Source organism: Aegilops tauschii, chromosome 1 (assembly GCF_002575655.3).
Source record: "Aegilops tauschii subsp. strangulata cultivar AL8/78 chromosome 1, Aet v6.0, whole genome shotgun sequence".
In the NCBI taxonomy this organism is placed as follows: Eukaryota; Viridiplantae; Streptophyta; class Magnoliopsida; order Poales; family Poaceae; genus Aegilops; species Aegilops tauschii.
Genome location: NC_053035.3, coordinates 218,171,033 through 218,185,391, shown reverse-complemented (window position 1 = coordinate 218,185,391; position 14,359 = coordinate 218,171,033).

Sequence of the window (14,359 nt, the reverse complement as noted above, 5' to 3'; positions counted from 1 at the left end):
TTGTCATAGATGGGGTAATTGAGTTGCGCTTCGGAAAGTTTCTCACTAAAGTATGCTATGGGGCGCTTCTCTTGCGTTAACACACCTCCTATGCCATTACCACTAGCATCACAATGAATCTCAAAAGGTTTGTCAAAGTTGGGTAATGCAAGCACAGGAGCATGAGTAAGCAAATTATTAAGCTCATTAAATGCGGTATCTTGGGATGGTCCCCAAACAAAAGGCGCATTTTTCTTACTCAAAGAATGTAAAGGTGAAGAATGGTGCTAAAATCCTTCACAAAGCGATGATAGAAATCGGCTAAACCAAGAAAACTACGCACTTGTTGCAAGTTGGTTGGTTGGGGCCAAGTTTTAATAGCATTTATCTTAGATTCATCTACATGAACACTCTTAGAAGACACAACGAAACCCAAGAAAACAAGCTTATCAACACCAAAAAGGCATTTGTCGATATTAGCATAAATCCGCTCTTTACTAAGGGTTTTTAACACGGTTCTAAGATGGGTGACATGATCTTTGAGGGATTTGCTAAAGACAAGAATTTCATCAAAATAGACCACAACAATTACACCAATATAGGGACGAAGAACAAAGTGCATGACTCGCATGAAAGTACCGGGTGCTTCGGATAAACCCATTGGCATAACAAGCCATTCATATAAGCTAAATTTGGTCTGAAATGCGGTTTTCCATTCATCACCTTCTTGGATGCATATTTGATAGTAGCCACTCTTAAGATCAATCTTAGAGAAAATTGTGGCTCCGCTAAGCTCATCAAGCATATCATCTAAGCGTGGAATAGGGTTACGATATCTAACGGTGATAGCATTGATGGGACGGCAATCCGAAACCATGCGATAAGTACCGTCTTTCTTTGGAACAAGTATGACTGAAATGACACAGGGGCTCAAGCTTTCGCGTACTTGACCATTGTCGATGAGTTGTTGTACTTGCCATTGGATCTCCTTAGTTTCCTCGGGGTTGACGCGGTAGGGAGCCTTGTTAGGAAGAGGTGCTCCAGGGATGAGGTCGATTCGGTGCTCAATGCCTCGTAGTGGAGGTAGACCCGGAGGTAGCTCATTGGGGAAAACATCTTGGAATTCCTGCAAAAGAGAAGACAACACTAAAGGTAGACCGTGAGAGGTTTTAGTTTTTGGTGCCTCGTCCTTGCACACAAGGACATAGTGCATAACACGTGATGGGTTCTCACACACTTCTCTCATCTCACTTTTGGTGGCAAATAGACTAAGTTTTTCTAGTCGCTCGTCGTGGAGGCACTCGATTTTGGCTTGTGGCGCTCACTCTCTTTTGGGTGGATCACTTCCTCACTCTTTTCTTCACGATGGGTGGCTTGCTTGTCGGCGATCACTTGACTTGGAGACATAGGTCGTAGCACATACTCCTTTCCTTTCATCTTGAAGCTATAATGATTGGTACGCCCGTTGTGGATGACGACGCGGTCAAATTGGCATGGTCGACCAAGAAGGAGGTGGCAAACGGACATTGGGACGACATCACACTCCAAAGTGTCTTCATATGCTCCAATTTTGAAGGATACTTGGACCGTATGCTCAACTTGTATAGTGCCGGAATCGCTTAGCCATTGGACCTTGTAGGGGTGCGGGTGCTTCATCTTGACCAATTGGAGCTTGGAGCATAGTTCTTCACTTGCCAAGTTGTGACAACTATCTCCATCGATGATGACCTTGATGGACCTTCCACTGATGTTGGCCTTTGTGTGGAAGATGTGGCATCTTTGGTTTTCGTCTTGTTGATGTTGAAGAGTCAAGACTTTGGAGACAACGAGAGTGGGGCTCGAATCCTCATCACAAAAGACTTGATCATCTTCATCTTCGTTTACGCGCCGGTGCATGGCCACTTGCTCAAGGGCTTCCATCTCCTCTTCACTCATGGAGTCATAGGTTCCGTTGTCGTTGAGGATCATGGTGCGCTTGTTGGTACACTCAAAGGACTTGTGGCCTCGGGCGCCGCAAGTGAAACATTTGATGGAGCTTGTCTTGACGGTCTCATCGGTTGGAGTAGACGATGAAGTGCGCGGCTTGAAGTTTCTTGTAGTAGGAGGATGACTTGAGGTTGTCGAAGTTTTCTTGTAACTCGACTTGTCGATGTTGCTTGTAGATGGCTTGGTTGAGATAGAAGTTGTTGGGGTCATTGAAGCTTGGGTGTTGGAGAAGCCGTTGCTCTTCGAAGAGTACTTGGCGTACTTGAAGTCATCTTGCACTTGACGTTCCACTTTGGTAGCTTGATGCACGAGCTCAATGAGGTTGGAGTAGGGTTGGAAGTCGACAATCTTCTTGATGGGATGATTGAGGACATTCAAGAAACAGGCCATAGTTTGCTCATCATCTTCCGTGACATTGGCTCTTATCATGGCAATCTCCATTTCCTTGTAGTATTCTTCAACGCTCTTTGTTCCTTGCTTGAGTAGTTGGAGCTTCTTGAAGAGATCGCGGTTGTAGTAGGTTGGCACAAAGCGTGCGCGCATGACATCTTTCATTTCCTCCCATGTGGTGATTGGTGGTTCACCTCTTGCTTCTCGGCGCTCAAGGACTTATTCCCACCACATGAGCACATAGTCTTGGAACTCAAGGGATGCCATAGCGATCTTCTTCTCTTCCTCATAGTTGTGCAAGCGAAAGATTTTGTCGACCTTCAATGCCCATGATAGGTACTCTTCGGGATCATTGTTTCTGTTGAACTTGGGCATGGTGAACTTGAGCTTGCCATAGTGTTGCTCTTCGTTGTGTTGGGATCGAGGGTGATGATGACGCCCTTGACATGGAGATTATCAACCTCATGTTGCTCTTGGCGTGGAGGATTTCCATTTTCGTCTTGCTCTTGATGAACTTGAGGTTGTGGAGGAGCTTGAGGAACTTGTCGATGCACTCTTCCTTGGTAGCGTCGCTCGTGAATTCTTCGCGAAGTGCTTCCTCGTGATTGCGCCTATCTCGGTTGCGGTTGGCAATGGCTCGACTTGATTCTTGAAGGGCACGTTGTGCCTCAAGATCTTGTGCTCCACGTAGTCGTTGTTCTTGATGTTCATCCTCGGCGTCTTGTTCATCTTGATGTTGTCATGCTTGCTCTTCCTCTTGGAGACGTTGACGTTGCCTTTCTTGTGCTTGTGCGAGAGGGACTTGTTTTTGTCGATGACGATGTGCTTGCTCGTCAAATTGCTCTTGTGGATGATTGACGTGTAGAGGATTGCGAGATGCTTGGCAGTCTTGAAGCGCGGCTCGACGTAGAGTGTTTGATGTCGGTGTACTTGAGCCGGAGAAGGTGTGTCTACTCGAACGACTTCGTCTTGAGGATGAAGAAATGGAAGAATGGCGGTTCACCAACAAGGCACGAATCTCGTCCATTCTTGCATCGTTCTCTTGTTTGTGAGCGTCGAGCTTGTTGTCGAAGTAGTCTCTTGTTCGTTGCTCGGAGAGTCGCAAGTCGGTGGCGAGATTGTCGATGCGGTCACTTATTGCTTGTTGCTCTTGATGCAAAGCTCGTTGTGCACCGAAGAGGTGGCTCTTGGTGACATAGGATGACATGTCGTCGTCTTGCTCGATGAAGAGTGGGTTGGTAGAAGAACTTGGCCTATCCATCATTCCAAGCAAAAATGTGAGTGGGAGAAAGAGAAGAACTTATACCAAATGTACCTTGACCGATGTTGAAGATGGATCAATGATCACTCAAATGTGGAACAAGGAAATAGCACAATTGGTACTAATTCTTGTCGGTTCTCACACCTACACAAGTAAAAGCTTATGGTGGAGCTCAATTAGGATGGTGGCACAAAATTTGATGCAATTGTTAGTGGGCTTCAATAAAGTTGGAAAAGATGCACAAATTTGCAAATGCAACAAGTAGACCAATAGCAAGATGTGGTACACGGAAACACACACGCAAATAGATAAGTGGGGTCGTGCAACCAAGGAATGAGCCAAAATGTGAAAACCATGAAAATTCTCGTGTTGCACAACACTAGAGAGACGCTAGCACGATTGCACAATAGACGGATACGGAACTTGTGCACACCTCGACCAACTATGCTATATGTATGGTGTTCCGATGGTATGATCTAAGATGATCAGATATGACAATCTTAATGTAGTATGATGCTATGGTTCTTGCTTATAAGCTCTTTGCTTATCTTCCCCTCTTTGCTTAAAAGCTTGTTTGGCTCTTTCACTTTTGAGCTCTTTTCTCATGCAAAACTTCACGAACCAAGATAGAAATTGTGTATATGTGATGACAACTTTGTGACACAAAAGCTGATACCAAGTTATGCACCACGATGATATGGTATGTATGCTATGGGGAGTATGATCACTAATGTGCACAAGTCATGTTGCCAGCAATACTCAAAGGCTAGTCTCGATGGGAAAGCAACGCAAAAATGGGCTATGGTGGTTATCAGTGTAATGGCAACAAATGTACCATGAAAAGATATCACGATACCAAGATGATATGGAGGTTACCGTTTTTTCTTATGGTCGAGGTGTCAAAATTGTGTATCGGTCGATGTCGATGATGAATATGAGCGGTGGTGTTGTCGTTGTCGAACCGTCCCTAAGTAGCCGAAACATGTTAGGAAACAGAAACGCAACTCAAAACTCAAAGACCAAAACGTGTCAAAACTTGTCGGAGTGCGAAACGGGTGAGCGATGGTGGGTGCGGAAAGCGGTGGTGGCATGCAAGTGCGTATGCGGAAATCGTGGTGGACCGGTGGGGAAACAAAACTGAAAATGTTCAGTCTCGTCAGGGATGGTGGACGATTGATGGTGGTCGGACGACTTGAAGTCGTCGAACGTCCGATGACGGTCGGACGTCCGGTGCTTGGGCGATTTCGGGCACAGGATGAACTCAGGATTTCGAGATGGGGATGGCGAAAATGGTCAAATCCGAGCGAATTTGTGGATAGAAATGGTGGAGATGATGGGGGAAATCTAGATCCACACGTGGCAAAGCAAATCCATGGATCAAATCAAACAAAACTTCATCACACCAACAAATCACAAAAAAAAATTGGGGGCTATTTTTGGTGGGGATTTTCGGATTAGGACGAAAAACAACAAAATCAAGCTAGAAAACAAAGGGTAGGGGCTCCAAAAGCGTGATCAACGTGGCTCATGATACCAAGATGATGTAGGGTAGAACACTAGATCCCCGAGCTTTCACGATTGGAGGGGATCCTACGAAGAACACGAGAGGGAAAACGAGGGGAACACGAGGGAAAACACAAGAGAAATCACTCAACCAACAAGATCCGGTCACACATATGCTAGATCCTCAAAACACAAAGAGTGATACACGATTCAAAGTCAACAAGGGATGATACAAAGGGTCTTCTCCGTGAGGAGGTCTTGAAGGGTCTTCCCGTGATGGGGTCTTGAATCCAAGTGGATCTTCTCCGAAGAGGCACGGTCTCTCTCGGAGGAGCAGATCCGGATGGATGAGCGAGGCTCTATCTCACAAATGAGCTATCACAACGCTAACCCTAAAAAGAGGGAGGAGGAGGTCTATTAATAGTCTCACTGGACGAAAGGGTAAGTAGCTTCGGCCCAACACACGGGCGGTCACACAGGCGTCTGACGTCCGACGGGCACCGGTCGTCCGAAGGCTCGCGAGGGTCCAGACGTCCGGTGCCGGTCGGGCGTCCGATGTTTCGGCTCTGGTCAGGAATTGTCGGTCGTCCGGAAGTCTCCGTTCTTCCGATGTTTTGGCTCGGGTGTGGTGGTGCAGGTCGTCCAGAGAGGCTCGGTCGTTCGGGCGCTGGGAGGTGTCGGACGTCCGGTCGGCGTCGGTCCTCCGGCCGCTATAGCGTGCGAAGGCTGGGACTTGGCTGGTCATTTGGAGCCTTCAGGCGTCGGACGTCCGGTCGGCGTCAGTCGTCTGATGACTGGGAGTTTCGAGCGGTCCTTCTTCTTGTCCATTGAACTTGGTGTCCTCGCCGTCTTTTCCATTGGGTGTAGCTGATCGCTGGCTTTCCTCCAAATACCTGATCACACATAGGGTCTCCACATGAGGTAGTAGCCATGTCTCATAAGTAGGAAGTGGGAGTTCGGAGAGGAGCGAGTTCACCTTATCTTCGATAGCCTTTTCTCGAGCTCTTGTCATTGGTCCAAGTGGTGTCGTGGGAGATGTAGATACGTCCATGGGGATGATCGTGGGATGCTCTGCATCATCAAATAAATGTGAAGTTCCACAACAACAATGAAGAAATAAAAGAAGAGACACTTACGCCGAAGCGATAGGCACCACAACTTTGATCCTAGGCAAAGCCTTCCGGGGTTTACGAGGAACGACCTTGGCTTGCTTGGCGGTCTTCTATGTCGAGTCAGGGGTTGACGTCCGAGTGCGCTTCTGAGTCTTGGCACTCGACGCTGCAACCTTACCCTGGCCAGCCGCAGGATCTTGTGTGTGCTTGGTTCGGCGCTCGGTGCATGGTGGTGACTCGACTTCTTCACTGCTATTAGAGTCATCGCTATTGTCTTCACTGTCATCGGCATACTCAATATCAGCGCTCCCGCCCTCGCTTTCTGCTCCTTCGAGGTGCTGCTCCCCGTTCGGCATGGGTGAGTACATCTTCGTGAATACCTGCAAGGCATAGATTGCAAAGATCATTCGGATTGTAATACAGCTTCATATTAAAGAGTAAAAGATAGAGCACTCGACAAGTTACACTTGACCTCTCCTGGAGAGTTCTTGGCGTCGAATGGCAGGATCTGTTTTGCTCCACGCGGATTGTCCTTGTTTCCAGTGATGCTCCGAAGCCACTGTGCCACTGTCTCCTTGTCAACCTCCTCCGGGTGAGCCTGAGCTGTGTCACTGGACCCGAGTACATCCATATGGGGTGGTCACGAGCTTGCAAGGGCTGGATTCATCGACTGAGAAACACTTCTAGCAGGTCCATGCATGTCACTCCGCCCCGGACCAGCGCAATGACTGCGTCAACTAGGATGGCTACCTCCCCCTTCTCCTCCTCTTCTACAGTCAATGAATGAGGAGTGCAGAGTCTCTCCAGAGAGAAAGGGGGAAGTCCAGTTGACTGACACGGAGTTGGGACATCTTTGTAGTAAAACCTGGTCGACTGCCACCCCCTAACCGATTCGGGAAAAGTCATGGGAGGGAAAGAGCCCCTACCCCTCATCTGGACTCCCAGACCATGACACATTTGGATCACATGGGTCCTCTCGTCAGTCGGATTGGCTTTCTCAACCGACTGAGATCGGCAAGTGAAAATGTGTTGAATAACCCCCAATGTGGGTGACATCCCAAGAAGTTCTCACACATCGAAACAAATGTGGCAAGGTACGAGATGGTGTTTGGGGGAAAGTGATGAATCTGAGCACCAAAGAAATTCAAGAACCCGCGGAAGCATGGATGCGGAGGCAGGGAATAACCTCTTTCCATGTGAGTCATGAGGAGAACCCGCTCGCCGTCGCGTGGCACGGGCTTGAACTCCAGCAGCCTCCAAGATCCATCCACAATCAAGCCATCGGCAACGAGCCCTCCAGATCCTCCGCCGAGACCGACGAGGGGATCCAATCCCCTTGGATCCATCACGGCGGCAGAGCGGACGGCGAGGTCAACCGCTTGGCCTTCTTCTTGCCCTTAGTCGTCTTCTTCACGCGCTCCAGAGCCCTCGTCTTGTCCTTTGTCATTGTTGCAATGGTCATGGGGACGAGCAGAGCAGCGCTGCGTTGGAGAGGGCAAGGCGGAGAGGCGAAAGAGAAAGGGGAAAATGGTGGGCACTATTGCATGCACCGGCCACGTCGCCTTATGTACCCACACATCTGAGTGATTGACTCGTGGGCCTGTGCAATTTCAGCACATCCCGCAACCGGCGCCGGCTCGATACATGGCGAAAAAGGTGGCGCGAGGATCGAGGAGTCCCTCTCCACTTGCCCTGCCTACTGCGTTGCGCCCAGCCCGCGCGCTTCTCCAAATTTTGAATCCCGTGAAATCTGGGTCCAGCAAATCAGTTGATCGCGTCAAAGACATCCAAATCCAATCTGCTCGATGCTATGTTACTTATTCACTCAGAAGCTTAGGAAGCCAGAATCGATCAAGGCAACTGACAAATGGTTTAACTACTAGCATACTTTTAGACCCCTAAGAAAGTGTCTCCGAGACACTGAATCGGGTCGGAATCAACTTCAATCCTTCTTCACTCGGTCCTCGATCCATTCGGAGGCTAATGACGAGGACACGTACCTAGGGTAGGGTCTTGGGCCTAACCTATATATATGTCATACCCAAGGACACCGCACAAGAGGCCAAAAGCCTACAAAGATAGAAAGAAGATACCGACTAGAATCATCACAGAGTGCAACCCGCTCGACAGAAGATTCACTCAGATACCCCAATTCCACTCGACTGGCGTCATTCACTCGAAAGACAAGAATCCACTCGAAGGACACAAGACTTAGAGTCACCCCTGGATGGCAATGGTCGGGCATTCACCCTGTCACCTTAAAGATCATTAAACGCGGGCGTTACCAGTAACGTACGTGGCTTTATTCTCTCATTGAACCCCTGTGTAACTGAGAGCTGCGACGGGTCGGCGTATTCTATATAAGTGTTGGGAAACGTAGCATGCAATTTCAAAAAAAAATCCTATGCTCATGCAAGATGTATATAGAAGATGCATAGCAACGAGGGGAAGAGTGTGTCTACGTACCCTTGTAGACCGTAAGTGGAAGCGCTTGCCAACGCGGTTGATGTAGTCCAACTTCTTCTAGCTCCGAGCGATGAAGTACCGAACGTAGGGCATCTCCGAGTTCTGCACACATTCAGCTCGGTGACGTCCCTCGCCTTCTTGATCCAGCAAGACGTCGAGGTAGTAGATGTGTTCCATCAGCACGATGGCATGGTGACGGTGATGGTGAAGTGATCCTCGCAGGGCTGCGCCTAAGCACTATGAAGATATGACCGAGGGTGTAAACTGTGGAGGGGGGCGCCACACACATCTAGGCAATTGTCTGTCGTGTGCTAGGCGCCCCCCTCCTCATATATATAGGTGGGAGGGAGGGAGGAGCAGCCATAAGAGGTGGCCAAGTAGGAGGAATTCTACTTGGAGTCCCTCCCAAGCCGCGCGCCCCCCTGCCATATATAACCGAGGTGGAAGGAAAGAGGGGGGGGGGGAGAGGGAAGGAAGTAGGATTCCTAATCCACACTTTCCTTGCCCTTCCCTCTTTCCTTCTCCTCCTCATAGGGCTGGCCTCTATAGGGGCGCACCAGGGCTGGTGTGTTCCCTCTCTTGGCCCATAAGGCCCATATCTTTGTCGGGGGTGCCCGAAACACCTTTCCGGTGACTCCATAAGTACCCGGTACCCTCCAGAACACTTTCGGTGTTGGAATACCATCGTCCTATATATCAATCTTTACCTCAAGAACATTTCGAGACTCCTCGTCATGTCCGTGATCTCATCTGGGACTCCGAACAACATTCAATCACCAAATCATATAACTCATATAATACTAAATCGTCATCGAACGTTAAGCGTGCGGACCCTACGGGTTCGAGAACTATGTAGACATGACCGAGACACCTCTCCAGTCAATAACCAATAGCGGAACCTGGATGCTCATATTGGCTCCTACATATTCTACGAAGATCTTTATCGGTCGAGCCGTTATGACAACATACGTATTTCCCTTTGTCAATCGGTATGTTACTTGGTTGAGATTCGAACGTCGGTACCTTCATACCTAGGTCAATCTCGTTACCGGCAAGTCTCTTTACTTTTTCTGTAATACATCACCTCGTGACTAACTCCTTAGTCTTTTGCTTGCAAGCTTATGATGTGTATTACCGAGAGGGCCCAGAGATACCTCTCCGATACTCAGAGTGACAAATCCTAATCTCGATCTATGCCAACCCAACAAACACCTTCGGAGATACCTGTAGAGCATATTTATAACCCCCCAGTTAAGTTGTGATGTTTGATAGCACACAAGGTATTCCTCTGGTATCCGGGAGTTGCATAATCTCATAGTCAAAGGAATATGTATTTGACATGAAGAAAGCAGTAGCAATAAAACTGAACGATCAATATGCTAAGCTAACGGATGGGTCTTGTCCATCACATCATTCTCCTAATGATGTGATCATGTTAATCAAATGACAACACATGTCTATGGTTAGGAAACTTAACCATCTTTGATTAACGAGCTAGTCTAGTAGAGGCTTACTAGGGACACAGTGTTTTGTCTATGTATCCACACATGTATCAAGTTTCCAGTTTATAAAATTCTAGCATGAATAATAAACATTTATCATGATATAATGAAATATAAAATAACAACTTTATTATTGCCTCTAGGGCATATTTCCTTCAATAAGTTACCCCTCCCCTCTTGCACAAGGGTTGGCACCCCCTGTAAGTCAACACTCCAATCTACAGAGCCTCCGTGGCACCGAGACGTAGGGCTGTTACCTCCTCCGAGAGGGGCCTGAACTCGTAATTCTGAGTGTACAACCTCGCCGTAGCTAGGCAATGCCTCCTCCTACGTACCCCCCATCTCTACTGTCAGATCCATTCCCACGACAATGAAGACGATCACCACGGCGACGGTTCCCCCGGTGGCACTCCGGCGCGACCGATGGAGACACTACAAAAAAAATACACTTCCGTGATGATACGTGTTTGTCACATAGTTCGCGTTTTCTGTCATGCATGTACATCCATGACGATTTTATGACAGAATCAAGATAGTCATACCTGTGCTGTCGTAGAAGTGTTCCATGACATTACCAAAATTATCGTCACGGAAGTGTCCACTTCCATGATGATAAATCGCGCGTCACAGAAGTGCTTTCGTCAAGGGTGACCGACACATGGCATCCACCGTAACGGAACGCCGTTAAGCTATCGGGTCGGATTTTGGATCCGATAACCCGTTAATAGCCACGACCAATGCCGATTTTCCACGTGTAAAATTCTCATTAGCTGACGGATCCACGCGTCAGCTCCGCGTTGGCACAGGTGTCACTCATCCAACGGTCGAGATGGGCCTATGATATGTTGACACATGGACCAGCCCAAAAGTGGCCCACAAAGTTTAAATGGGCTGGCCCAACCGAAGGCCCATAAGATTTAGCGGACCATAATGGGCCGGCCCAGCTAAAGGCCCACAAAATTTAGCAGACCATAATGGGCCGGCCCAGCTAAAGGCCCACACGATTTTGCAAACCATAATGGGCCGGCCCAGCTAAAGGCCCACAAGATTTTGCGGACCACAATGGGCCGGCCCAGCTAAAGGCCCACAAGATTCTGTAGACCATAATGGGCCAGCCCAGCTAAAGGCCCAACATTCTCTGTCAAATCGGCCCATCAACGGCCTGTCCTAAAATTGTCATCAACGCGGCCCATGGTCACTTCTGGCCCGTTAACAGTCCGCTAAGTAATTGGGCCGAATTACGGCCCGGTGTATTTCCGGCCTGTTAAAGGTCTGGCTTCATTTGGGCCCATTTATAGGCCATCAAAACTTTCGGCCCATAAATGACCTTGAAGGATTTGGGTCATATTCGGCCATGTCTGACATTCGGCCTGTTAGAGGCCAACTATAGATTTGGGCCACTTTCGGCCTGTTGTCATTTTCGGCCTGTTAACGCCGGACGTAAACCATGGGCTATATGTGGCCCAACGTCATATCGGGCCCATTAACGGCCCATATAAAAATGACGATAATCTAGCCCGACCGAAGTTCCGGCCTGTTAAAGGCCCGTGTATTAGGTCGGCGCATTTATGGCCCGTCCGAATTTCGGCCTGTCAAAGATCCGCATCATAAATGGGCCACCATTTCGGCCTGCTAAGTTCAGTGGGTTATTTGGCACAATCAGGGCCCAATCTCACTTTCGGTCTATTAAAGGCCCATGTTTTTATGGGCTCGAGATATTTACACTTGTAAACGGCCTATTTTTACTGAGGGCCCAAATTATGTTTAGGCCTGTTAAAGGCCCACTATGGGCACAGGCCTACTAGAAAAATATGAAAGCTTATGCTGATTTAGGCCCAGATATTTTTAGTGGGCTACATGCCAATTTCGGCTCGTAATCGTTTTTAGCCCAATTGGAATGGGCCCGACGAATGTTGGCATGTTGGGCTCCTACGAAGCTTTCGGCCGAATACATTACTAAGATAAACCTACACTATACAAAAATAGTGTCGTAATTACTGCAGCCTGTGGGAGCATCATAAATGTTTTATCACAACAAAATAAATCCCAACCATACAACAAAAGGCCTGTTGGCATAAATTTTAGAGTCCTTCCAGATAAAAGCACCATCAGATGTATAGAAGCACAGATCATTTGACCTGAGTGCTAATGTTTCAGGCTGTAAAATCTGATGGAGCAGCACGATCTCCACCTTTTTTCCGCCATTGCTCTTGAACAACGAAGCGAATGTCTGATAGTCTGGTTTCAAAACCATTCATATCTTGACGACATTTCTCAACCACTATTCTTGTTTCCGAAACAACGTCCATTAGGGATTGGACTTGTGTCTGGAGCACAGATATATCACTCTATCTAGCAGGAAGATTTTGTTCAGTAGGCGATTTGGACGAGGTTACCTTGACAACCAACCCAGAATTACACACGAAGGTGCTTTTTGCACTGTTAGTGGAGAGATACTGACGCACTGCAGCAAGAGGTGACATTGTGCCTGTAGTAGCCTCGTCACCTTCAGGTTGTTGTGGCTGTTCAATCATTTGTTCCATAGCTTCCTGAAAGTTTGAACTTGTAGATTAGTGTACCAGATAAGTTACTAATGAGACAAAAACAAACAAAGTAGGTTAAATGTTTATACATAACTTCTTTTGGTGAACTACTGTAATACATTAGCATGTATTGTAGTGCCAACTACATAATAAAATCACTTTCGGAACATATGTCCATGTAGCATGCCTACTGTATTGTCTATTTCCTCACATTCGTTGACATCTAAGGATAAAGAGACATGGTTTAAAGTAGGATGAACATAGTATGGCATAATTCATATCATGGGCAAACAGATATAAAACAAACAGGCTATTTTATCATTGTGTGCGCACGTGAACATAACAACTAGATTACAGATCAAGACCAAAAGAATAACCTTCATCTCTTTTAAACCATGTAAGGTGAAATGATACGTTAAGACAACTGTGTATAAAAGTGAACAGAGTAACTGACATTGGCTGCAAACCAAGTTAAATGAACAGATCACAGTACCAATCAGTTCAAGGCAGGAGGAGTAAGGACTTACAACAGCGGCTTGAACTGGTGTGCTCATGCCCTTCATCTTGCGGGTGTGGCAATCCTTGAAGATTTGCACTGCATTCGATTCAGGTTCTTTTTGGTCCGCACGGGCTTTCCTCTGTATTTGGAACAAGTCAATATAGATACGATAATATGGCACAAAAAAGAAGGAAGTAGCAGCTATTTACAAGAGCCTCGCAGTGTGCAATATAGCTATGAGATCCTGTTGTCTGTTGGAATTTCACTTTAGAACGGTTGGTTTTGTTCTTCAAACAGTTAGCCTAGAAGAAGATACACTTGTAAGGCACATACATAAATACAAGTTCAATATGTGGTCTGATCAAGTACATATAGCCTACCTGATACTTTGGATCAGACCAGTGTTTAACGAGGGCTGTCCAGTCTTCATCTGTAATATATTCCACTGGAGATGTTTGGGCGATTTCATTGTTAGCCTTGCCTTGAAAGTGAGATTTTCTAAGGTGGTACCGATACTGTCGCAGAGCAGACTGAAAAACATGAGTGCATGCTTGTTTAGTTGCATCATCTTTCAGATCCAACTTGAACCTCATCTGTTGAAAAAAGAATGTGAGTCTTACTAGGAGGAAGCTAGAAAGTATGGGACAGAGCAAGACAATATTACTAATTGCGATGAATAACATTACTTCCGGATAAATGGTCAATGAAGGTGTTAAACTGGGTATTGTCTTTCTCATTCCTGTACTGGATCCACGTTGGGAGGATACGTGCATGACACCTAACGGCAACGGCTGCCTCTGATACTAACTTGGCTGACTCTGTAGCATCACGTGGCCTTTTTAAACCTGCCTCAAAATGGATCTCCATTCTTCCTCCTTTAGATTTTGTTAATCTGTCAAGCATTATCCCTGATGTCTGTTTCCGCTTGCACCGTGGTGCTAGTTCAACAACGAATATGGAAAGTGTTAGTGTACATCAAACTGTGAGAGTACATATAAAGGAGCATGCAACTGCAACTTGACTCGGTCAGGTACCGTCTTGGTGTTGATGCTCATGAGGTTCATCTGATCTTGCCAAGTCCTGTTGTGTCAGCAGTGCTTCGGAAGTAGTGTTAGGTG